General features: G+C 44.3%; 1 protein-coding gene across 4 annotated transcripts in view; it reads right to left on the bottom strand.

The window, feature by feature from the left end:
- TIAM2 (TIAM Rac1 associated GEF 2) overlaps positions 1-25,371 on the bottom strand; it is a 257,808-nt gene that overhangs the window by 214,945 nt on the left and 17,492 nt on the right. For 2 of the 4 annotated variants that reach the window (XM_034669352.1, XM_034669356.1), the window contains exon 1: positions 7,785-7,894. The exons of 1 other annotated variant lie outside the window; for it this stretch is intronic. The gene's annotated coding sequence lies outside the window, so the exon portion shown is untranslated. Of the gene's footprint in view, positions 1-7,784; positions 7,895-25,371 lie in introns of those variants that run through there. One more of the 4 variants, XM_034669351.1, reaches the window with a different exon arrangement.

The raw sequence follows: 25,371 nt of genomic DNA, 5'->3' as shown, positions 1-25,371 counted from the left end.
CACCCCCACCTCCTCTCCAGGCTGAGTGTCCTACAGGGCAAACGTCACCCAAAGGGCAGAGTTTCTCAAACTACAGCCACCAGCAACACGTGATGTGCTTGATAAAATGCACCCCAGATCTCCAGAGTCATCATCTCCGGGTAAGTTCCAGGAACCTGCATTGTCCTCTGCAGTTAGAGTACCGGGTGATGTGAGGAGCACTGGGTGTTACATGCAACTGGGAAGTTGCTGACTATCTGAAACTAACGATATACTATATGTTAGCTAGTTGAATTTAAAAAAATAAAAGAAATTTTAAAAAAAAAAGTCAACTTTACCTTCCAAACTGAAAGGCAAATTCAAGTTTAAGAACTGCCATCGCTGGCCTCAGCGTCTTCACCTGTAGGAGAGGTAACAAGACCTGACCACTACCTAAATCCTCTTCTGGTCACCCTCGCAATCCATCACATTAAGGCTCAGCAATGCCATCATTTTACATTTTTACAGTAGCTCCAGCTGGGGCCCATTGTGGCTACTCTGTTCTACAGACACTCCACACAGCTACAGTGTTCATACATAGTCTATACCCACCCTGCCCTCCAGAAAGCCACCGTCACCACCTCCACTAGGGCACTGATCTCATCTCAGGTTCTTCCCCAGCCCTTCTTCTAGTTCAACACGGAATTCCCCCTACACCCGGTTCCAGAGGCCTTGACATCCATATTATCCACAGCCCCCAAGACCACAGATAACTACCTCCTAGCAACGTCTAAATACTCATTCTGGATTTACGAAGACCCAACATGCTGTCAGCCCGCCCTCCTTACTAGTGTTGGGTGATGGCTACCAGTCCTCCAGTAACGTTCAAATGCCAGTGAGCGTAACAGAGAATAAATCCGCTACTTTTAAATTCTCATAACATTTTTCCTTCTGTTTTCTTGTACTCAATACTGCATGGAATCATTGAGTTTTATAGCTGAGAAGTCATTTAGTCCAATGTGATTCCCCCGGCCACCAACGTTGCAAATTAAGAAATGGAAACGCAGGGAGGAGGTCGTGTTTTGTTCAAGATCACACACCTATTTTTGGCGAAACTACCCAAAACCCAGGCTCTTAAATCTATCCAAAACCCACAGCTCCAGTCTTTTGTCAATCCGGTATGCTGACTGCCTGAACAAATACGAGAACAATTCGACTGAACACATACGAGTATCTTTCACATAGTTCCTCCTTTGCTGCCCATCAGAATGCAGAAAAATGAAGGTGCTGATAAAAGTCATATAGGTCCCAAAACAGCACAAAGAGCAGATGATCACTTCGAAATAGTCAATAAGGAATCCAGCGGAGAGAGGGGAAGGACACCGGCATACATACCACCTCTATGCGGGCAATACCACCACGAGGCAGATGGACCCTAAGAGCTCAGACAGGGTACACCTCTCAAGAGAAAATAAGGGGGTAGGAAGGTATGAGGGAGAGCTTCAGAAGGAGGACATGTGAGATGAGTGGAGAGGGCTACGCGCTCTCCAGATAAAACAACAAAATTCTGATGCAGAAGAAAATGAAAAGAAGTGACTCACTAGCGGGGCTGGATTGTATCTAATGAGTGGATCCAGTCAGAGGTGTTTCTGGATTTCAAGTCTTAGGTAAAGCGAGGTTATTTGCCCCCATGACATGCAGTGCCGTTCTCAACAAGAAAGAGGGTCAGCAGACAGCTATGAAGGGAGAGTTATTAGAGAGAACTATGGTTTCACGGAGTCATTATGTTTTTCCAGAGGAAAAGTTCAAAATGGAATGGTTATATGGGAAAATATTTCGGTTTTTGATTTGGCAAACATTCATCAAGACTTCATGTCTACATAAGGTATTAATCCCAGACATTTCAAACGCCACCAACGCAAATGATAACTTAATTCATTTTAATGTATTCCAGATGCATTCTTCCTCAGTTCCGTTCCTATGTACAAATACCTTCTTTTGAGAGTACAAAAATATCCACTCTAAACCAGCTTCATGGTTATCCAGAGTGGTAAGGGTATCACTATTACCCCAAGTACCACCCTCGTGTGAGGTCTGAAGAGGAAAACTGATAAGAAGGACTCGATGCCTCGGCTCCTGGAAGACATTAGATGAACCACGCGAACACAATTTCATTTTCTTCCTGAGAGATCTAAGGCCCTCCTACGTTCAGGGGAGTTGCCAAATGAGTAAAAGGTGTATTCAGACCAAAACTTAAATCCATTAATACCCAGTATAAGGACATTGCTACCACCCCCCACTTAGGAAAGATGGTGCAACATTTTTAGCACTTTGTTATTGATAAAGTCCATGTAAAGAGTCAACTATCTGGCAAAGGGTCACTTGACTTTATAATCATATCACCTTTCAAAACAATTTCAATGGCCACTTCATACACTATCAACACCACTTCAGAGTGTCCACTGAATACCATGCTGAACCTGGAAGGGGTACAGAGTAAGCTCAGTGATCCCTGTGTGATGGAGAAACGCCCAACAACTAACTATCCCATGATGAATGCAACGGCCGATAGAGATGACATGCTAACGAAGTGCCTGGAAACCCAAGAGAGGCTGACACTCAGAAGGCAGGCTCGGCAGAGTCTGAACGGATGAAGGCGACAAGGAGTTCGCCAAACAGGGAAGAAGCATCAAAGGGAATGGTGTGAAAGGAAAGGAAAATCGAAGGAGTTGGGCCTGTACTTCGCCACACCATCCCACAGCTTCGTCCTGCGAACATCCTTGTTTTACACAATTTGAGACAGCCACGTGGCACATACCAGGAGAGGGGAATGCACACTTCCAGAACTCTTTCACTGTGGCAGGCAACGTTCTAAGCACATTATGTAAATTAATTAATTTCTCAATTCTCAAAACAATCTTCTATGAAGAATGCACTGCTGTCACCCTCCTTTTAGAGACAAAAATCCTGAGGCATAGAAACCTCTTTACTAGACAAAAACCACTTTGAAAACCGATGGTCACCAGAGGGGAAGTGGAGGGGTGGGTGGGTGGAATAGATGAGGGCATTAAAAGTACGCTCATCCGACGAGCTCCGAGTACCACACGGAATTCTGGAATCACGCCTGAAACTAGCAACACTGTATGTTAACCACACCAGAATTTAAAAAATTTTTAAAAACCACTTTAATTTTAAAATAACAAAATACTGCACTAAAACCCATCAGCACACTTTAAAGGCGATGGGAATGCATACCTTTTACCAGTTTAAGGGACGATTTGCAAGCTTATTCAGTATGCTGTTTCCCAAACCACTAAAGACAAGAGAACCTTCAAAATTCCACTTCTGCATCTTGTTCCCAATGCAAAGGGATCAGTAATGGGAACTCCTGAAGAACTATGTCCAAGAGACACAGTCAGAAATCTAACCATGAATTTTAAAGAAACGTTGTAACCCAACACCATGAAAACACAATGAAAGCAGCAGTCCAGATTCTATTACTCAATCTACAAACCTCCTAAATGGAAACAAAGCAGACCCACTTCCAGCTGGATGGAATGCCTGGAGAGGATCGGGCTGGATCCCAGGGCGGGCGGAATCCAAGACAGGAAACGCACCACACACCCCTGGCCGGGAACCCTGTCGGGCCACCAGCCTGTATCTACCGCCCCTAGTCTGTGGGAGGGCTTCGGAATGGGAACTTCTTGTTCTTCCTTAAAATTCTGAACCCAGTCATAAAAATAAAAGCTTTCAAATTCTAGGTCGTTATTAAAATCCTTGATTCGCTTACAATTACAGACATGCCAACGGCTGACAGGATGAAAGGAGAACGTGGAAGCACACAGAGGTGGGTCCGATCTCAGCTGTGACTGCATTACTAGGTGAACTTGGGCGAGGGTGCCCCTCCCTCAAGTCCCCAACCTCCTCCTTCGGTGTTGCCGAGATCAGTGAACATCCGTAACGGGACACAATCCTCAGGCATGCCCTCCACACGCTGTCACTCACCAAGCCCATTTCACCATCTAGTTGGGGAAACCTCCTCCTGGTCCGTCCCCTTTAAGCCACTGCCTTTCAGCCTCGGCCCTATTACAACTGCTCCTCCTCCCGCCAGCCCAGCCTTCCTACATCCACCAGGCGCCAGCCTCCGAGGGGCGTGGTCTAATATGCAAATCTCCTCCGCCTACAAGGGGATTCGCTAAAGTGATTTGCTCCGTCGCAACCTCAACTGCCTCTCTTCTCTACCTTAAGTTCTCTTACCTCAACGATTTAGGGTACTTAATACAACTTAGGGGCTCACTAAACGCCTATGCCATATTGAAGGACAGTGTAGACTTCAGTTCCTTCCTCATTCCACAAACGGACGGCCTCTCTTCGGAGGAATAAACGGGACCATGGGTACACAGAGCCTAGTACAGTGCCTCGTAGACACTTCCTGCCACAGATTCTCTCCTGTTACTGTTCAGTGGTCCGAAGTGTACAAAGTATTTCACACACGTGAGCTCATTCGACTCTTTTAATACTCTGATACTTACGAGGTTACATGAAGAAACTCAGGCTGCTGAGGTTTAAGGCCGCAGAATCAAGGCTAGTTTTTGGCAAGACGTAGTGACTGCAAATCCTGAGTTTTTCAATGATGCCTTGTCAGGAGTTCTGGCATTGTTTACAGAAAACCATTCCTACCCATCTCTTCCACTAAGTTTATCCAACAAAAAGTGTTATTTTATTGCACTTATGGAATACAAACACATAGGCCAAATGACACCATAATGGATTTAAAGGACTCTGGTTTGTGCTATACCGAATAATTCGAGTAAACTCTCAACTGGCTCATTCATTCACGCCTTCATTCAGCAAATATTTATCACACGCCAATCTGACACCAGGCACTGTGTGTGGTGCTGGGAATCTTCCCTTCCCTGAGAAATTATAATCATACAAGGTTTTCCGACTGAAGCCAACGATGAAAGGTACAGAATGCCAGTTCCTGAATCACAGTGCAACGAACGAAGAGCCAGAAAATCTGAGAACACATGCTATGCTCCTGCATAAGCTCTGTGACCTGAGACAAGTCCCCGGTACTAGAGTTCCTTATCTAAAAAATCAAAAAATTGGTCCATATTAAAGTTATTCTGTGCTACGAATTCTAGAGATTCCAGGATTCCATTCAGCAAGTCCTTAACACATTTACAAGTATTATTTTATACCACAATTTTATAAAAAATTTGTAATTTTTAAGATGACTTAAGTTCTGAAATCAAATGGCACTTGGGTTCAATTTATTAACGTGTTAATGTAAGCAAAGCTCTTTATGGCCTTACTTTCAAGATTCCTGCACCCTTCTCTCAGCAAATCATGATTAAACGTGTAAACCTTAGCGCCTTAAAAAGTAGCGAAGGAGGCCCATTACATGTTGGCACACATCTCTGATGCCCACCTATAAATTCATACTCCCAGATTCTTCCCTATAATCAAGCAGAAGACATCTGCTTAAGAATCACCCTGAACAGCTAGACATAAGATAGAGCGAACCGAAGCACATTCCTATATGCTGACTTATATGAGAAATCTTACCCCAAACACTTGCTTCCGAATTTTCTAGAGTCCTATAGAAGTGATCCTTTCTTTTCTCACTCATTCCAGGAAACTTAACTGAGCTTCTGCTCTGTCAGCCGCTGGGATGGGTGCTGAGTACAGCCGTGCAGAGAGGCTGAAGCAGGGTCATCACTAGCCCACACTGTTTTTGGATGAATTACAAGAGATGCCTCATCCCAGTGGAGACAAGTGCAACAGGGGTTTGGTAAGTGGGGTGCAAACAGGATTTCTACCCCTACTTGTCCACTGGACAGGATAACCTTGAGCAGTGAACAACCTGCACAACTGTACAAGGTAGCATAGCTAGATGTGTTTTTTAAAAATTATGTTCTAGTAGGGGCACTGCCTACTATAAGAGAAGGAGCTTAAATGCCTAGGGATTATGGAGAAGAAAAGGCTCCTGGAGAAGGTATTTGACTGACACATGAAGGATGTGTGGGTAAACAGCAGATGGAAATTGGAATAAGAATAGTGTAAGTGGAATGTTCATTCATTCCAGATAGTGGTCCAGAAATGACAACTCAGAAGTAGTATGATGTGTCTGGCAGTGTATAGTACATGTGTGTAAGGAGGAGAGGGAGGGGAGACTCGGGGAACAGTCCCTAGACAAGACTGAAAAGGAGCCAGATTATGAAGCACCTTATATGGCATGACATGTTAAGGTGTGGAAACCTGATTCTGAGATCACTAGCGGCTTGTTTTGCCACTGAAAATAAACTCTTCCTCAATTATACTTTGCCATATTTTTTTTTTACATTTGCTAATCACAAAAATCTCTGATATCCTAAGGCAACAAGTCTTATAAACCAAGCGGGCAAAATCCAATGGAAAAGAAATTTACTTTTAGAGCTGCACCCATTTTGTTTGATATTTCATTTTTAGAATTTGAAAACCTTAAAGAGTATCAGGAAACATCTTTAAATGTGTATATACACAAGTTCTATTGGTTATGCTCAAATTATAAGCCCAGTAATTGACACTTTTTATTCACAGCCTAGGTCTGAAATACTTATAGCATATGGTCTGCACCTGTAAGAAACTTGTTACACTTATTTGGAAAACTTCTAAAGACACCCAGCTTAAACTATTGGAGAGTGAATTGGAGATAGCCAGGTGCTACCCATTAAAATAATTATGTCAGCAACATTTGAGAAACAGGAGGTAGAATGGGTGAACAACCGTAAGATGAGAACCCCAAGACCTTCACCACGTAGAAATAAACGTCTTATCAGGACCCAAGGCTGCCTGGAAGATTTCAAGGGAAACCAGGCTGCCTTTTAACGGGGCCACGGCGGCAGAGGCGACGCAGAAAAACCTCCCCGTGAATAGAATTATCTTCAGAGCGAAGCAGCCTCCTCTCTGCCCCTCTCCCCAATAAATTACCCCCATTTTGCTATTTTAAAAATAAGGGGCAGAAGCCTGTCAATATTAAGTTTCACCGTTTCTTAATGATAAACTACCCTGTGCAATCTTACTCCATACCTTTACGGTGGCTGTCAGCAGTCAATTGTGGGAAGAAAGGACTCTTTTCTTCCTTAACTGGTTTTGGTAAATATGATCCATTTGGGACACAACGTGTGTGTCGGCTTTCCCAGAAACTTGGCATCTCGGCCCCCCCTAGGAGCAGGGCCCGTCAGGGACTGTCGGCGGCGCGGGCGGGGCGGCCGCCGCGGGACTTGTCTCCCCTCACCCTACCCCCCGCCCTCCCCGACACGCCGGGGCTCCCACCGCCCGCAGGGCCCCAGGGCTTCGCGGGGGCCGCACGCCTCTGAAAGCTGAGCCTCCGCCGGCTGCGATCTGCTCTCCAGAACCCTGCCGGGCTCCGCTCCCGGACCCCACGACGGCTCGGCCCGGCGACACGCTGACACGCGAGGCCCCGGGGAGTGAGTCCGGCGTGCTCGCGCTGCCCCGGGCACTTCGTGGAAGAGAGTTCTGGCGAGTGTTGCTGCCGCCGGATCGGGGTGCGCGGGGAAAGTAGAAGCGCGCAGCGCGCTGCCGCCGTCCGCGGGGTCTTAGTTTGGCTCTGCGCTCCACGACCCCCACCCAGCTCTCTCCCGGGGATGAGGGAGGCCGGCGCCGGGAAACAAAGCGGAGGGGAGGTGGGGAGGTGGGACGGCGGGCCGGCCGCCGGGCCCGCCCGCAGGGGAGGCGGCCGCCGNCCCGCCTCCCTCCCCGCCCGCCGCCCAGCCCTCCCCTCCACCCCGGCCCCTCCCCAGCCCCGTTCCACGGCTCACCCCGGCCCGCGCCGATCCCCTGCCGTCCAGCCCCGACCGTCGCCTCCCGGGCTTCCTTTGGGACATGCCTACTAACGAACACCCAGAACTCGCAAACTGAGCGGGCGCCTACCCGGAGCTAGGGGCTCTGCCTGCCTTCGAGGCTCGAGTAAGCTCCAGCTCCTTCCCCAGCAGAGCTGAGAGTGGAGAAGACGGTTCCTCGGGTACCACCGAGAACAGTAGCAGGAAGAATCCCAAGTCTCGTTGGGCAAGCGAGAGAGAGATGGAGGTGAAGCCGGAATGGCAGACCCGAGGGTGCAGGAGAATTGGGACGTTTGAGTTGGAGAAGCTGCGGGGTTTATGAGAGAAACCTGAGTGATCCCGAGGGCCGGGATTGTGGGGGGCGGGCAGACGCTCAGGAGAGGCGGGAGTGAAGGCTGGGTTCCTCTGATCGCTGTCCTTGCCTTTGCAGAGGCTCTCCCTTGAGGGCTGGGAAGGGAAGGAAGATGTAGTCCAAGTGGGGTCCTCCAAGAAGCAGGCGCAGAGACAAGACAAGCCGTAAAAGGATTTCTTAGGGGAAATGGCTGTGGGATTAAGTGGAAAAAGGAGAGGCTTGCTTTATGCATTCCAGTGAAGGAAAGAGGGAAGCAGTCACCTTAGCTTCCCTGCCTGCGGTCTAAGGAGGATCGTCCTGAGTCCTACGTTCCCAGTCCCCCCTGGGACCCACCTGCCTCATATCCATGTCTCTACCAGTCATTGGCTGCGAGGTGTGGCCTTGAGCACCAACCCAGAGATGAATTTCAGAGTACAAAAGCCAGGGCCTTTGGTCAATGAAGCTCCAAGACCGCTGGGGGGAAGATCCTCACAGCTGCCCACAACCTAGAGGACAAATGGAATCAACTCTCCCACACACAGCTACAAATTTTAAATAAAGCCCCAAGGGTTTGCTGGAATCAGATGGACCTGGCTCTCCACCTTCCGCTGACACAGGCTCTGCTCACTGAACTGGTAACTGACCCTTCCACCTGCATAGGCTTTTCCTGGCCCTGTCTTTGCACCTGCACACGTGGCTCTACCTAGGAAAATGCCTCCTCAGTCCACTCACCCTTCAATACTCAGTTCAATCATCACCTCCTCTCAGGAGCTTTTCCCACTTAGCATATGACTTGTTTCTGCCATAGACCTACCACACAGCGGTTTGGTTTTTTTGGTTTTTTGGTAGTTTGTGTTTTTGTTTTTGGCATATTTTCCCCCCCACTATATTATAAAATTTGTTTTCCCCCAATTATACAAGTAATATGTTCGTTGCACAAACTTGGAAAAATACGCCCAAACCAAATGTCTCCAACTCCCCCAGTCTTCTAGGGACAGCTTCCCTTGATAGCCAATTAGAGTCCGAGCCCCCTTTCCATGTCTATCAGTCTAGGTCCAGTCAGGATAGAGAAACCACACAGCAATTAAACAGTGAAAGTTTAATATAAAAAATATTTAACTACAACAGGATTTGGAGCAATGAGGGATTGGCAAGTAAGAAGTAAAGAGAAAAAAGAAAATAGGTATAGCAGGTGAAAGAATTCAGGAGCAGCCACAACCCATAGGGCTGAGACAGAGCTCCAAAGGACAAGCTTCCTGCTCCCCCAGACTGCGACCCACACCCTGCTGGGGAGAGCATGGCCATGGCTCACTGAACGGCAGAGAAGTCACTGTGGTATCATGCCAGGGAACTTGCTGGAAATCCACCTTCTGCAATTTGCTGAGAATCTGCCTCTGAGGTTGTGAGGAACTCTGCTCACAGAGCTGTGTCTCATGGAAGCATTTCAGTGCAATATCACCCAGAGAGCAAGGTGCTGGGAGAAGCTGTTGGCTGCCCTGCTCTGCAGGATCCTGGTGCCAGAGACACTGCCCAAAATGCAGGAGCCGGCCAAGCGAGGGCATGGCAGCCAGTGGGCAGAGCTCTGCTGTCCTGCGGTATCTCCCCCACACCCTATACTGACACGTAACAAGCCAGCTGGCCGAGGAAATTATACAAAAGGCCCAGATCCATTTGTACGGGGAAGGCAAAAAGGATGAGTTTGGAACTGATGGGCAATGAGTTGGTAACCAGCACACGATGCAACCTCAAAAAGTCCAGGCGTAGTCACTTCCCCTCCCAAAACACACCTGCACATCCCAGATGCACACTGTTGAGTCTATGAATCTTGTCCCCCAGCTGGCCATTGTGTTCCTGACTACCGTGCCCTCTCTCACATCATGTTTCAGCCTTTCCCCCCTACAGCTTTGCCCCACCTGGAGGCAGGGACGCCTCCTCCCCGAGTTCCTTGAACACAACTGTTGTCAGGCTTAACAAAATTTAATAGAAGGCTTGGGGAAACCGAATGGGATTACAGAAAGGAAAAGTTAAAACCTAATAATGGACCACAGAATGTGAAACCATCCACAGAGCTCCCTACAGTGTGTCTCTCTCCTTAGCCAGAGTCCCACATAGGCAAACAGTGTGTGCCCGCCCCACCAGAGTCCAGGCTGCAGTGCCGTGAGGGCCTAGCGAGAGAGAGAGAGAGAGACAAGCTTCTCTTCACTTTCACCTAATCCTACTCCATTAAACACAGAGTAATCTGCAGAGATGCAGCTCTGTCCACAGTAAAGATGAACATACATGTTATGTTAGGAAGAGAAACTTAGCCCCCAGTACCTAAACTCACTAATTAATCCTCTTACGGAGAACCTACTCAGCGCAGGGCACCCTACTGGGCAGCAGGGATGTAACCTGGGTAATCGTTACAATCTGAGGGATATAGATAGTAAACAAATCATTTTACAAATAGTTCTTTTTCGTATCTCTGTTAAAGATGCAAAGCATATAATAATGAGTTAACCTAGCACTAAGGAATTAGAGAGGGACCCCTGGAGAAAGCAACATTTAGCTGAGCTCTGAAGGACTGAGTTGGAACATTCCAGAAAAGGGGGATGCTGAATCTGAGGCTCTGAGGTGGGAAAGAGCCGGGCCCATCTGAAGAAAGAATTTAAGGACAGAGCAACAGGAGATGAGGCCAAAGGGGCAAATAAGAGGCAGTCATGCGTGCTCATGTAGGCATGTTAAGAATTTTGGGTTTTATCCTTCCAACAATGAGAACCCACTGGAGGGTTTTATGCACCAGTCTAGCTAGGGGTGGAGAACAGACTGGAAAGTGCAACAGGGAAGGGCCTGGGGAGAATACATGAGACTAGTGTTCAGGGCAGAGGCTGGGCCTGGAGATAGAGATTGAGAAGTAACTGGTCTGTAGAAAGAGAGCATAGCCCTCAGTGCGGCTGAAAAGCTGGTAAAGATTGAGGACAGAAGCGAGAGAACTCTCTCCAGGTGGGGTCGGGTGAGCAAAGAGAGCTGAGAAGGAAGAGCCGGGGGGACGGCGGACAATCAGGAAGTTAGGCTGGATCATCTTCATCATAGGGCAAGATCAGCTTCCCTGGAGAAGAACCGACGGCCCAATCAAGGCAAATCTACTCCCAAAGATAAATTCAAACTTCCACGCTTGGCAAAGAACAGCATGAAGGTTTAAAAAAGGCAGCCCCAATCTCCTCCCCATCCGCTCACTTCATAGCCATCAAAACTAATCAGCCACAGTTCCCCATTCTTTTCTAAAAAGTTGAAAACAATATTAGCTGTAACCCCACTTCCTAGAAATACCCATGTTGTTATATTCTCTGGCAGAATCTTTACTTAAATTACCCAAATCTAAACTCAAAGTAAAGGAGCATCCCCAATTCATCTTTTTCTCTGCATTTTCTGGCACATAGAAGGTGCCTAGCTGTGTTTACAGAATTGAATTTTGTCTCCAAACTCTCTCCAGTGCCGAGCAGTATTTCTGGGAGAAGGACACTGAGCTCACAGCTTCAACCGGCAAATCATCCCACTGGCATTCAGCGTCAACACAAGTTTTCTTAAACACCTTCACTGTGGGAAGATTCTTTTTTTTTTTTTTCCTAAGTTGTGGCTTTTTGCTCCTTTTTCTCTCTTTCCCGGCACCTGAGGAAAGACAGTCTTCCTGCCAGGTAAATTCTCTGCTACAGCCCAGACCCTGCGGGCCATAGAAACAACGTCACACACACACCCAACACCATAGAAACAGCATCACACACGCGCACACACACCCAACACCACTCAAGAATGGCCATGTTTAATACCTATCTCCACGGAGCTGAAAAGCAGTAGCACAGCCTGTTCGTGGGCAAGAAAGAGGATTCCGGCCAACAGGCACTTGCACTAAGTGCGCTTCTATTCTATTCGATTCTTCACACCCTTCCCAGGAACAGGCTTCTCATGCTCTCCCTCCCAGCAACCCCAGGATCTAGGAGAGAGCGGAAGACCACCGTGCCTCCAGTCCTGCCGTCTCCCCAGCAGAGGCAGGCCACTCTGCCCTGTGCCAGGCTACTTTTGGAAAAGTCGAGAGTTCTAGAAGATAGTCTTTTCAAGGAAGGCTACATCTCTCCTTTCTGAAGATCACCTGGTCACTTATAAATGGGTCTTTCCTCTGGCTGCTCGGGAACTTGCACGATTTACTTCACTGCATTTTTTCAAACTGCTGAAAGAAAGAAAGCAGTAGGCTTGATTACAATTCCAAAAAGCTGTGTTTAACCCAGAACTTTAGAGCCACCCTCTAGAGCCATCCATTGCCTTAAAACCATTTGCACGTGCGTATGCATGTGGCTGGGAGGTAGGCTCGTGCAGTGTGTGTGCATGCCTGCACACGTTGGTGATGGATCGTCTTTCTCCTGGATTCCTTTGACCAGTTTTCCTTCCCACTACGAAGTTCATAGGATCTAACTTTTTTTTAAATCTTTTTTTTCCTTTTTTTTTTAATTTTAATCCAGTGTACCTAACATACTGTTATCTTAGTTTCAGGTGTACAACACAGTGATTCAACAATTCTGTACGTTACTCAGTGCTCATCATGGTAAGTGTGCTCTTAATCCCCTTCACCAATTTCACCCACCATCCTACCCACCTCCCCTCTGGTAACCATCAGTTTGTTCTCTGTAGTTAAGTGTCTGTATTTTGTGTGAGTCTTTATTGTTTTGTTTCTTATACTCCACATATGAGTGAAATCATACGGTATTTGTTTTTCTCTAACTTAATTCACTATTATACCCTCTAGCTCCATCCACGCTCTTGCAAATGGCAAGGTCATGTCCTTTTTTGGGGCTGAGCAATATTCCATTGTATACATATACCACATCTTCTTTATCCATTCACCCATTGATGGACACTTAGGCTGCTTTTATATCTTGGCTATTATAAATAATGCTGCAATAAACACAGGGATACATATATCTTTTTGAATTAGTGTTTTCATTTTCTTTGGGTACATATCCAGTAGTGGAATTACTGGATCATATGTTAATTCTATTTTTAATTTTGAGGAACCTCCATACTGTTTTCCACAGTGGCTGCACCAGTTTACATTCCCATGAACAATGCACAAGGGTTGTTTTTCCCACATCTTCAGTAACACCTGTCATTTCTTGTGTTTTTTATTTTAGCCAATCTGACAAGTGGGAGGTGGTATCTCATTGTGGTTTTGACTTGTATTTCCCTGATGTCGAGTGATGTGAAACATCTTTTCATGTGTCTGTTGGCCATCTGGATGTCTTCTTTGGAGAAATTCTGTTCATGTCTTCTGCTCATTTTTTAATTGGATTATTTGTTTTTGGGGGGTTGAGTTGTATAAATTCTTTATGTATTTTGGATACTAACCTTTTGTCAGATATGTCATTTATAAATATATCCTCCCATTCAGTAGGTTGCCTTTTAGTTTAGTTTTTAAATTTTTTTTAGATTTTGTTTTCTAAAATTTCTACAATGAACATGGATTACTTTTGTAAACAAGAAAGTTGCAAAAAACCCTAAATATCATACTGAGCCAAGCTTAACAGCCCTTTTTATTCTTTTTTTAAATTTTTTTTCTTTTTTAAATGTATTTAAATTTTAGGTAGTTAACATACAGTGCAGTATTGGTTTCTGGAATAGAATTCAGTGATTCAGTGCTCATCATAACACGTGCTCTCCTTAATTCCCATCCCCCATCTCGCCCATCCCCCACCCACCTCCTCCATCAACCCTCAGTTTGGTCTCTGTTATTAAGAGTCTCTTATGACTTGTTTCTCTCTCTCCTTTTTTAATTTTCCCCTTTCCCACATGTTCATCTGTTTTCTTAAGTTCCACATATGAGTGAAATCACATAGGATTTGTCCTTCTCTGACTTATTTCACTTAGCATAAATAAACTCTAGCTCCATCCATGTCGTTGCAAATGGCAAGATTTCATTCTTTTTGATGGCTGAGAGATTCCATTGCATACATATACCACATCTTCTTTATCCATTCATCTGTTGATGGACATTTGGGCTCTCTCCATATTTCAGCTGTTGTAGATAATGCTGCTATAGACATCGGGGTGCATGAATCCCTTTGAATCAGTATTTTTGTATCCTTTGGGTAAATACATAGTAGTGCAATTGCTAGATCATAGGGTAGCTCTATTTTTGAGGAACATCCGTACTGTTCTCCAGAGTGGCTATACGAGTTTGCGTTCCCACCAAGAGTATGAGAGGGCTCCCCTTTCTCCACATCGTCACCAACACCTGTTTCTCCTTGTGTTGTTAATTTTGGCCATTCTGACAGGTGTGAGGTGGTATCTCGTAGTTTAGTTTATTAATTGTATCCTTCACAGTGCAGAAGCTTTTTCTTTTTAAAATGCCAATAATTCATTTTTGCTTTTCTTTCCCTTGCCTGTGGTGACATGTCTAGTAAGAAGTTGTTAAGGCCGAGGTCAGAGAGGTTTCTGCCTGTGTTCTCTAGGATTTTGATGGTTTCTTGTCTCACATTAAGGTCTTTCATCCATTTTTGAACTTATTTTGTGTATGGTGTAAGAAAGTGGTCCAGTTTTCTCAATACCTTTTGTTGAAGAGACTGTCTTCTTTTAAAAAAGACTTATTTATTTGAGAGAGCAAGTGACTACATGAATGGAGGTAGGGGAGAAGCAGAGGGAGAGGGAGAAGCAGACTCCCTACTGAGCACGGAGGCCCCACCCAGGGCTGGATCCCAGGACCCTGAAATCATGACCTGAGCCAAAGGCAGATGCTTAACCGACTGAGCCACCCAAGTGCCCCAAACAGACTGTCTTTTTTCCACTGGATATTCTTTCCTGCTTTGTTGAAGATTAGTTGACCATATAGCTGTGGGTACTTTTTAGTTTTGGTGATTATTTCCTTTGCTGGGCAGAAAATTGTATTATGATGTAGTCCCACTAGTTTATTTTTTTGCCTTTGCTTCCCTTGCCTCAGAAGACATATATAGGAAAAAGTTGCTACAGCTGATGCCAGAGACATTACTATCTATGCTCTCTCCTAGGATTTTTATGGTTTCAGGTCTCACATTTAGGTCTTTAATCCATTTTAAATTTATTTCTGTTTATGGTGTAAGAAAGTGGTTCAGTTTCATTCTTTTGCATACAGCTGTCCAGTTTCCCCAGTACCATTTGTTGAAAAGACTGTCTTTTTCCCATTGCATATTCTTTCTGCCTTTGTCCAAGATTAATTGACCATATAATTACAGGTTTATTTCTGGGTTTTCTATTCTGTTCCATTGATCTATGTGTCTGTTTTTGTGCCAGTGCCATACTATTTTGATTACTACAGCTTTATATTATATCTTGAAATCTGGCATTGTGATACTTCCAATTTTGTTCTTATATTTCAAGATTGTTTTGGCTATGCCAGGTCTTTTGTGGTTCCATACAAATTTTAGGATTGTTAGTGCTGGTTCTATGAAAGGTGCTATTGGTATTTTAGGGACTGCTATAGATTGCTATCGTTAGTATGGACATTTTAATAATATTTGTCCTTCTAATCCATGAGCATGGAATATCTTTCCATTTGTTTGTGTCATCTTCACTTTCTTTCATCACTGTTTTATAGTTGTCAGAGCACAGGTCTTTTATCTCTTTGATTAGGTTTATTCCTCAGTATTTTATTATTTTTGGTATAATTGTAAATGGGATTGTTTTCTTAGTTTCCCTTTCTGCCATTTCATTATTAGTGTATAGAAATGAGATGGATTTCTGTACATTGATTTTTGTATACTGCAACCTTATTGAATTCATTTATCAGTTGTAGTCATTTTTTGGTGGAGTCTTTCAGGTTTTCTATATATGGTACCATGTCATCTGCAAATAGTGAAAGTTTTCCTTCTTCCTTACCAATTTGGATGCCTTTTTTTGTTGTTGAGTTGTTGAGGATTTTTACATCTATGTTCATCTGAGATATTGTACTATAGTTCTCTTTTTTGGTTGAATATTTATCTGGTTTTGGTATCAGGGTAATACTGACCCATGGAATAAATTTGGAAGCTTTCCTTCCTCTTCTATTTTTTGGAATAGTTTGAGAAAAATAGGTATTAAGTCTACTTTAAACGTTTGGTAGAATCACCTATGAAGCCATCTCATCCTGGACTTTTGTTTGTTGGGGAGTTTTTTTTATTTTTTTTATTTTTTATTTTTATTTTTTAAAGATTTTATTTATTTATTTGACAGCAAGAGAGACAGCCAGCGAGCAAGGGAACACAAGCAGGGGGAGAGGGAGAGGAGGAAGCAGGCTCCCAGCAGAGGAGCCTGATGTAGGGCTCTATCCCAGAATGCCAGGATCACGCCAAAGGCAGACGCTTAATGACTGAGCCACCCGGGCGCCCTGTTGGGGAGTTTTTTTAATTACTGATTCAATTTCCTTGATGGTAATTGGTCTGTTCAAATTTTCTATTTCTTCCTGATTCAGTTTTGGGAGATTATACATTTCTAGGAATTTATTCTTTTCTTCTAGGTTGTCCAATTTGTTGGCACATAACTTCTTCATAATATTTTCTTACAATCCTTTGTACTTCTGGGTGCTGGTTGTTATTTCTCCTCTTTCATTTCTGATTTTGTATGAGTCTTCTCTCTCTCTCTCTCTTTTTTTTTTTTTATGAGTCTCGCTAAAGATTTATCAATTTTGTTGATCTTTTCAAAGAACCAGCTGGTGGTTTCAATGATGTGTTCTATTGGGGTTTTTTTTTAGTTTCTATTTCATTTATTTCTCCTTTAGTCTTTATTATTTCCTTCTGGTTTCCTACTGGTTTTAGGTGTATTCTTCTTTTTCTAGCTCCTTTAGGTGTAAGATTAGGTTGTTTGCGATGTTTCTTGCCTCTTGAGGTAGGCTTGTATCGCTATAAACTTCCCTCTTATAACAACTTTTGCCGCATCCCAAAGATTTTTGGACCATTGTGTTTCATTTTCATTTGTCTCCATGTATTTTTAATTTCCTCTTTGATTTCTTGGTTGACACATTCACTGTTTAGTAGTATGTTATTCAACCTCCATGTATTTGTGTTCTTTCCAAATTTTTTCTTGTGATTGATTTCTAGTTTCACAGTGCTGTGATGAGAAAAGATGCATGGTATGACTTCAGTTTTTTTAAATTGGCTGAGATATGTTTTGTAGCCTAAAATATGATCTATTCTGGAGACTGTTCCATGTGCACTTGAAAAGAATGTGTATTTTCCTGTTTTAGGATGGAATGTTCTGAATTACCTGTTAGATCCATCTGGTTCAATGTGTCATTCAAAGCCACTGTTTCCTTGATTTTCTGTTTGGATGCTCTATCTATGATAAGAGTGGGGCATTAACAGCCCATATTATTATATTACTATCGATTAGTTCCTTTATGTTTGTTATCAGCACCTTTTTGGATTTGTGTGCTCACATGTTGGGTGCATAGACATGTAATTGTTATATCTTCTTGTTGGATTGTTCCCTTTATGATTATATAGTGTCCTTCTTTGTCTCTTATTACAGTCTGTTTTAAAGTCTGTTTTGTCTGATATAAGTATTGTTACTCTGGCTTTCTTTTCACCTCAATTTGCACAGTAAATGCTCTTCTATCCCTTCACTTTCAATCTGCATGTGTCTTTAGGTCTAAAATGTGTTTCTTGTAGGCAGCCTATACATGGGCCTTCCTTTTTTATCCATTCCGTCACCCTATGTCTTTTGATTAGAGCATTTAGTCCATTTACATTCAAGGTAATTATTCATAGGTATGTACTTGTTGCCATTTTATTACTTGTTTTATGGTTGTTTTTGTAGTTCTCCTCTATTCCTTTCTTCTCTTGCTATCTTCTCTCATGTTTCACTGGCTTTCTTTTTTTTTTTAAGATTTATTTATTTATTTTTAGGATGAGAACATGAGTGGGGGGAGCGGCTGAGGGAGAGGGAGAAGCAGGCTCCCTGCTGAACAGGGATCCAGATGTGGGGCTTGATCCCAGGACCCTGAAATCATGACCTGAGCCAAAAGCAGACACTTTACTGACTGAGCTACCCAGGCACCCCTGGCCTGCAAAGTTTCTGTTGAAAAATCAGCTAATAGCCTTATGGGGTTTCCCTTGTATGTAACTGTTTTCTTTTCTCTTGTTGTTTTTAAAATTCTCTCCTTATCACTACGTTTTGCCATTTTAATTACTATGTGTCTTGATGTGGACCTCCTTGGGTTGATATTATTTGGGGCTCTCTGTACCTCCTGCATCTGGATTTTTGTTTCCTTTCCCAGATTTGGGAAGTTTTCAGCTATTATTACTTCAAACCAATTTTCTGCCCCCTTTTCTCTCTCTTCTCTTTCTAGGATCTCTGTAATGCAAATGTCATTACGCTTGATGGTGTCACTGAGTTCTCTAAGCCTCTTTTCATTTTTTTTCCCTATCTCCTGTTCAGCTTGATTACTTTCCATTACCCTGTCCTCCAGGTCACTGATTCATTCTTCTATTTCCTCTAGTCTACTATTTATTCCATCCAGTGTTTTTTTTAAAAAGATTTATTTAGGGGTACCTGGGTGGCTCAGTTGGTTAAGTGTCTGCCTTCAGCTCTGGTCATGACCCCAGGGTCCTGGGATGGAGCCCCACATTGGGCTCCCTGCTCCCCCTGCTGGTGCTCTCTCTGTGTCAAATCAGGGGGGAAGAGAGAAAGAATCCTCAAGCAGACTCCCTGCTGAGTGCAGAGCCTGACATGGGCCTCGATCTCAGGACCCTGAGCTCATGACTTGAGCCAAAATCAAGAGCTGGCCAATCAACCAGTTGACCCACCCAGGCACCCCCCCCTGCATCCAGTGTATTTTTAATTTCAGTTATTGAGTTCTTCATCTCTGATTGGTTCTTTTTTATGTTTTTTTCTCTTTGTTAAGGGTCTTGCTGAGGTCTTCCACTGTTTTCTCAAGTCCAGTGAGTATCTTTGTGACCATTACTTTATATTCTCTATCAGGCACATTACTTATCTCCATTTCATTTAGGTCTCTTGCTGTGATTTTGTCCTGTTCTTTCATTTGGGACATATTCCTCTATCTCATTTTGTCTAACTCTCTTTGCCTGTTGCTATGTGTTAGGAAAGTCAGCTACATCTCCTGTTCTTGAAAGTAGTTTTGTAGGAGAGCTTCTGTATTGCCCTGTGGTGCTGTGTCCCCTGTTCACCAGTACCTGGCACTTCAGGGGAATCTCCTGGGTGTGTTTTGTGTGCTCTACTGTTGGGCCTAAGCTGCAGTTGTCTGCAATGGCTCTCTTTGCCTGTTGTGGGCAGGACTAGGTCCCTGTGGTTGTTAGACGGCCAGTCTAGGGCTGTCTTGGGTTTGAGTTGAGTCAGACTAGACATTTGCCAGAGATGTGTTAGCACCGAATTGCCGGGCACTTTCTCCATGTTGTCTCGAGAAGCTTTTCTTGCTGGGTAGGGCCTGAGATCAGACCAGATGTCTGCTTCAAACCCACAAATGGGACTGGTGTATATGGTCATCTTTCCCTTTCTCAGGGTAGGAGTCACGTCACAGTGGTGCTGGCCCCTGTCAGGGCTGCTTGCACACTGCCAGGCCTGTGGCACTGCTTTGGATGGGCTCCAGCCAAGTGTGTATTGGAGGGAGTGGGTCCACAGGAGAGCACAGTGGCTGGGCTCGTGGTGCCAGCAAGGTCCTTTGCTCCTGGAGAAGACTCTCTTTCTCAGTTCCCTTATCCCGTGACACTTGCTCTTGGACTTCATCACTCTGTTGGCCTCGTCCTGAATTCCTTTTACTTCCTCCCAACCCCATGCATTATGTTCAGACATTTCCACTCTCCCCTGAGCAGCATTGTCTTCCTAAGCTTCAGTTAGGTACATGCTGCTGCTGCTTCTTATCGAAAGCATTGGCATGTGGGGTTTGGATGCCACAGTGCTAAGTGGGCCAGAAGAAAGGAGTAACAGATACACTTCTGCTGGCTGACAGAGCTTACTCCACATTTGAAATGGAGGGTTATTGGTGTGGAGTCATCTGATATATGGGCAGGATCTTTAGAAGTGAAGTGATTTTTTGAAATTAAACTACCTAGAGAATGGATATGGTCAAGATATTAGACTAGCAGCTTTCTCCTTGTAAGCAGAGCTCTGACATCTGTTCAGGTGTACCAGTGTATAGTTGAAGAGATGCCCACGAACTTATTTTGTACCTCCTCAGAAAGTTATACTTCGGTGAGGATATACCACTTTGGGGTTTGGGTACCAACTAGGGTATTCAAAACTAGGGTATTAAATCAGCTAAAACCTGACCTGGAGCTCAGATTTATATGCTTCTCAATTTTTTTCTTTAAATCCAGCATATCTCAAAAGAAAGAAAAAGTCTCAGGGTACTCTATAACTATAATAGTGGACATTCATCAAATGTGTCATATATATCATCTATTTATGTATATACAGAATATACATATTTTCGTGTCAGTACATATAGACTTACCTGATTCTCTTAACAGCCTTATCCTATTGCATTCTTAAAAAGGAATTTATAAACATTAGTGATAGACCAGAGAAATGATGTCATACAGAAAAAAAATCTGCTTTTTAAACTTGTGTCTAGCATATAACATAAATACTTACTGAATTAACAGATACAGAATTCATGAATCTTTATTGTCTTAAATTAGGGCAATAATATCTTGAATTTGTAGCTATTGTTTCTTTTTTTAATCCAAACTTTCTAACTATAAGCTTTAAATAAGCCATGAGCTTTAAAATACAAACTTCAGATTTTTAAATTAGATATAGTTTTCAATAGGACCATTTATAACCTTTCTATAAGAGATTAGACTTGTATCATTACACTACCATGAATAGGTTTCCATTAAAAAATAAAAAATAAGTTTGGTATTGAAATTTTCTCTTCTAGATTATTATGAAATTACCATCAGTATCTGCAGTGACCCCCCAACGGTATAGGATTGATGAAATCTTTCTGCCGTGAATTTTTCTCTGTTACTGAATTTTAAAAACACTGACATTTTGCCATTTTTCCAAAAAGAAAAGAAAGAAAGAAAATATAGCTGTTGTCTATTCTTTATGCCTCTGGAATAGTTTGCTTCCTTCCTTAACCCCACCCTTTATCGCCCTCTCCCAAGAAGGTTTGGGGAACTACATTTGCATGTTTTATTATTCTGTCAATGGAATGAGAGTCCCTGCAAACACATTTTTCCTCGTGGAATTCCCTCATAACAGACAGCCTGTTTTAAACAAGCAGCCCGGTGATAAGGAGACGACCCAGAAGCTCAGTGCAGGGGGCTGCCGGCCTTCTTCCTCTCAACTCACAGCCTGGCTGTCTCTATCCTCTGCAAATATATACTCCCTGCCAGCAATGCCACAGAGAATTTATAAAGCAATTTTGGTTCCTTGTGACAAGGTAAACCCAATTTATCACCCATTTTAGAAAATGTTTTGTTAAAACACCGTTTTCTATCACAGGAGGATCTTGTTAATTTTTGTGGCGTCCTACCTCAACCTGAAATTTAACTGAGAAATCCACACACACACACACACACACACACACACACACACACACACACACACACACACCCGACTATTACTAGGAGCCAGCAGCGCTCCTGAGGCTACCTGCTCACACAGAAACCTGAAGGCAGTCGGGTCTACCTACTGGAGAAGGAAGTGGCTCAGAAATCTGCCTTTTGTCATCGCAATGAGGTCATGAGAAACAAGCCCTCCTGAGAGGAGCACTCTCTTGTCTCAGCAGCACTGTCCCGACGGCAAGGGGAGCAGCGGGGTGACTGACTGCAGTGCTGCAGACCGTGACCCCACACACTTCCAGTTCCTGCGAAGAGTAAATGAACAAGCAGTGTGTCATAGGGTCACCCCAGCCGTCCACAGCCCCCAGGACCACCACCCCATCTATTCCTCCTGGAAAGCTACATTTTGCTCCCATTTCATTCCCAGTCCAACACAATTTCAGCAATACAAAGGCTGACTAGTGGAGGAAGACAAAAAACAAAGTTCCAGAGAATGATGCCTTGCTACCCTGCCCTGTGCACACTCACTCTGCGATTCTGCCACCTCCCAGATGCCCTCCTCCTCTGTCTTGCTCCCTACCTCACTCAGGACCTCCCTGCTTCCCACACGGCTTGGAGCTGCCTCTGACCTTCATGCCCACAACCATTTGATTTCCAGCCTTCTCCTTGTCACCTCCTAGAGAGCATCCAAACCTCTCCTCCTCTCCAGCATCCCCACCAGAACGGGAACGCGCAGGCGCCCGACAATCACCGCAAGTTCCCGGTAACTCTCGGACACTTCAGGACCGGGGAAAGTGGCGTCTGTCTGTGAACACCTCCCAGCTCTGTGCTTCCACTGCCTTACGACTATTTGTCTCCCTCCCTAACCGGACAGTGGACCCTAGGATGGAGGTATACTCATCTGGGAAATGGGACAGTAATATCACCTGTCTCATCAGGTGCTTACAAGATGCATATGAAATAACTTATCTGAAGCACTGAGCTCAGCGCTTGGCAGAGTAAATGCTCAATAAATGTTAACATGTCATCTCCTCTTCCTCTGCTAGTAGACAGTGAAGGTGTCGCTGTGCCTGGTCCAGGACTCCGAACATCATAGGCACTTCAGGGCCACTTGCCACACGAGTTTCCTCGGTGGAGCCGCGACCGTCTCTTGCTGGGCACATACACGTTGCAAAGCCCTGCTCAGTGATGTGGCAACTGGATGCTTTGCCTCCACAGGCGGGAGTCTCTTATTTCTTTCCCATCTGTCACATTAACTTCCTCTATTTGTTAACATTAACTAGGTTCAGAAAAAATTCCTTTTCCCTTTTCCCCTTTCATCTGGGAGCTGCTCGTGGATCACTGTTCCCTGCAGGCTCGAGTTCACCTTCATCTGAGGGTGCAGATAAGGAACGCTGTCAGAGCTCTTTCGAGGTGACCTAACCCTCTGCACCGAAATTACATGGTTAGCAGAGGTTCTCCTTTAATAAAAATCCAGTGCCCTTCCTTCTCTGGCCATATCACGCTGTATCATCCCAGATGTGATGTAAAGCACTGACCGTCATACATTTTCAAGGAAAGTGGATGTGTGCGTGCACGTGTGTGTCTGCATGTGCTCGTGTGTACATATGCACCCACGTGTGTGTGCACGCACTCTCACCACACAGTGTCACAGCTAACGGCCCCCACTGCAGTCAGAATGTCTGGTTTAAATCCTGGCTCCAAGTCTTACACCAGTTTTGTGACCTTAGGAAATGACTTACCCCTCCAAGCCTGTTTCCTCATGTGGAAAGGGGGATAATAATAGAGTATACCAGATGGGATCAAATGGGGATTAAATGAGTTCATATCTTGTAAAGCACACAGTAAGCACCATGTGTTATACAAGCTAAAAACAATTACAGAATTCTTTTATCTTGACGCTTCCTTTTCAACATATTTTCAAACACGAAAAATACGTAATATGTGCCACAGTGTGGGCTGTGTCTGACGTAGGGGGTCTTTATTGCTCTTTGATGGACTGCTATCTGAATTCATATGAACAACACAGCCCTGGACCACTCTGTGGAACAACACAGATGATTTTAGCACAGAACCAGCATTGTGTAAAGAAACTCAACTGTATACTAGCCCAGGGAGAGGAAATTCGGAGACTGATGATATACTCACATTTATTGAGCGTTTGCTCTGGGCCAAGCACTAAGCTCAGTGATTCAGATAATTTATTTCATTATTCTTGCAACTGCCTCATGAGATAGGTAACATTACTGTCCCATTTCACAGATGAGGAGTCACCTGGGTCATAAAAAGGGTAAGCAACTTGCCCATGGTCATAGAGTTGCTTCCCAGCTGACCCAGAGTGGACAGGTCTGATCACCAATTGTACGGGGAAGACGGGACTCTTCATTTTATTAATGAACTCCTTTCCATTTGGAAAATATAGTTCCAGATTTCCAAGTTAATTATCATTGTTACCACATGGATGTTTATTAAATATTGGCTGTTGATTACAATGACCGAGCCCTAGACCACATTGGGAAGCTGGCCATGGCCTTCTGGGTTCCTTCCCCAATATCTCCTCTAGGTCCCAGGACAGAAATCACACAATAAACAACCACTGGCTGTTGCTAAGAGCTTAAGCCATGAACTTTCTCAGGGGACATTTGTGTTTAATTGAAAAACCGACAATGCCTTTGAGTACAAAAGGGATGATGAGACACTGTGAATGGAATCTCAGACATTCATATGAGCGATGAGGGTGATTTAATTGTGGAGGCCTCCCCGCAGTCCGTCAATCACTCCAACAGATCGACCCTGATGGTACACATTTATATGAGGAAATGTCGTGACTGCACTGAGTAATTTTCGTAATTCCCTTCCTGGTGAGACCTTGGCCTGAGTTATCCTTTACTGCAAAGTACACATGGTTGTAAACTCTGTCTATTTCCTCAATCAGTGTCAATCCTGACTCAAGCCAGTTTAGGCTAGTCATGAAAAAAGAACCAGAAAAGCAAAAGCCCCCGACCCTTGCCACATCAGTGTACTTAAGGCGATGGATACCAGGGTAGATATAAACTTGAGAACAACTACGTGGAGAGAGGCAGATCTGCACACTGAGGATGCAGGGGCACATGAATCCCCCATGCAGGGAAAACGTAGGCTCAGATCCTGAGTTGAATATAAAATGTGGGGACAGGAACAGAAATCTAATTATCTTTGCTTTTCCATTACTGAACTCAACTCAGTACACCAGCATCCCACAGCACTTGGGGCCCTTGGGGTACACAGGACCTAAAAGCTGTCCTCTGGCTCTCAGTCTAAAGCTGGCTTTTTTTTTTCTTTTCAATTCATTGCTCCACTAGATAGGGGCTTCTCAAGGGGCCCCAAATCCCTGGGGCTGACCCCCAGGAACACCACTTTGGGATCCCCAAATATTCTCTGGGTTATTTTATCCCCATCTCCAGGGACAGGGGCATAGCCTCACATAGGAACCAGCTAAACTCTCTGATCCTCTCTGTACCCCAGCTCCCTTGGCCCTGTGCCCCAGCCCAGGACAGGTGTTTATCTCCAGTCTCAGAGTAAGTTTGTGCATGGGGTCAGGGGATCATTGTCCTTAGGATATCACACATGCTTCTCTGTTCTACAGTTTTCCTTTGAAATGCCCAAAATGAACAATCTGGTTCTTAACTTCATGCTTCTAGAGAGAGAAGAAGAGCTTATATTAGACCAACCCTTCTGATCCGAAAAACTAGCA

The sequence above is a fragment of the Ailuropoda melanoleuca genome, chromosome 10 (genome assembly GCF_002007445.2).
Source record: "Ailuropoda melanoleuca isolate Jingjing chromosome 10, ASM200744v2, whole genome shotgun sequence".
In the NCBI taxonomy this organism is placed as follows: domain Eukaryota; kingdom Metazoa; phylum Chordata; class Mammalia; order Carnivora; family Ursidae; genus Ailuropoda; species Ailuropoda melanoleuca.
This window is presented reverse-complemented; position numbering and strand designations above follow the sequence as displayed.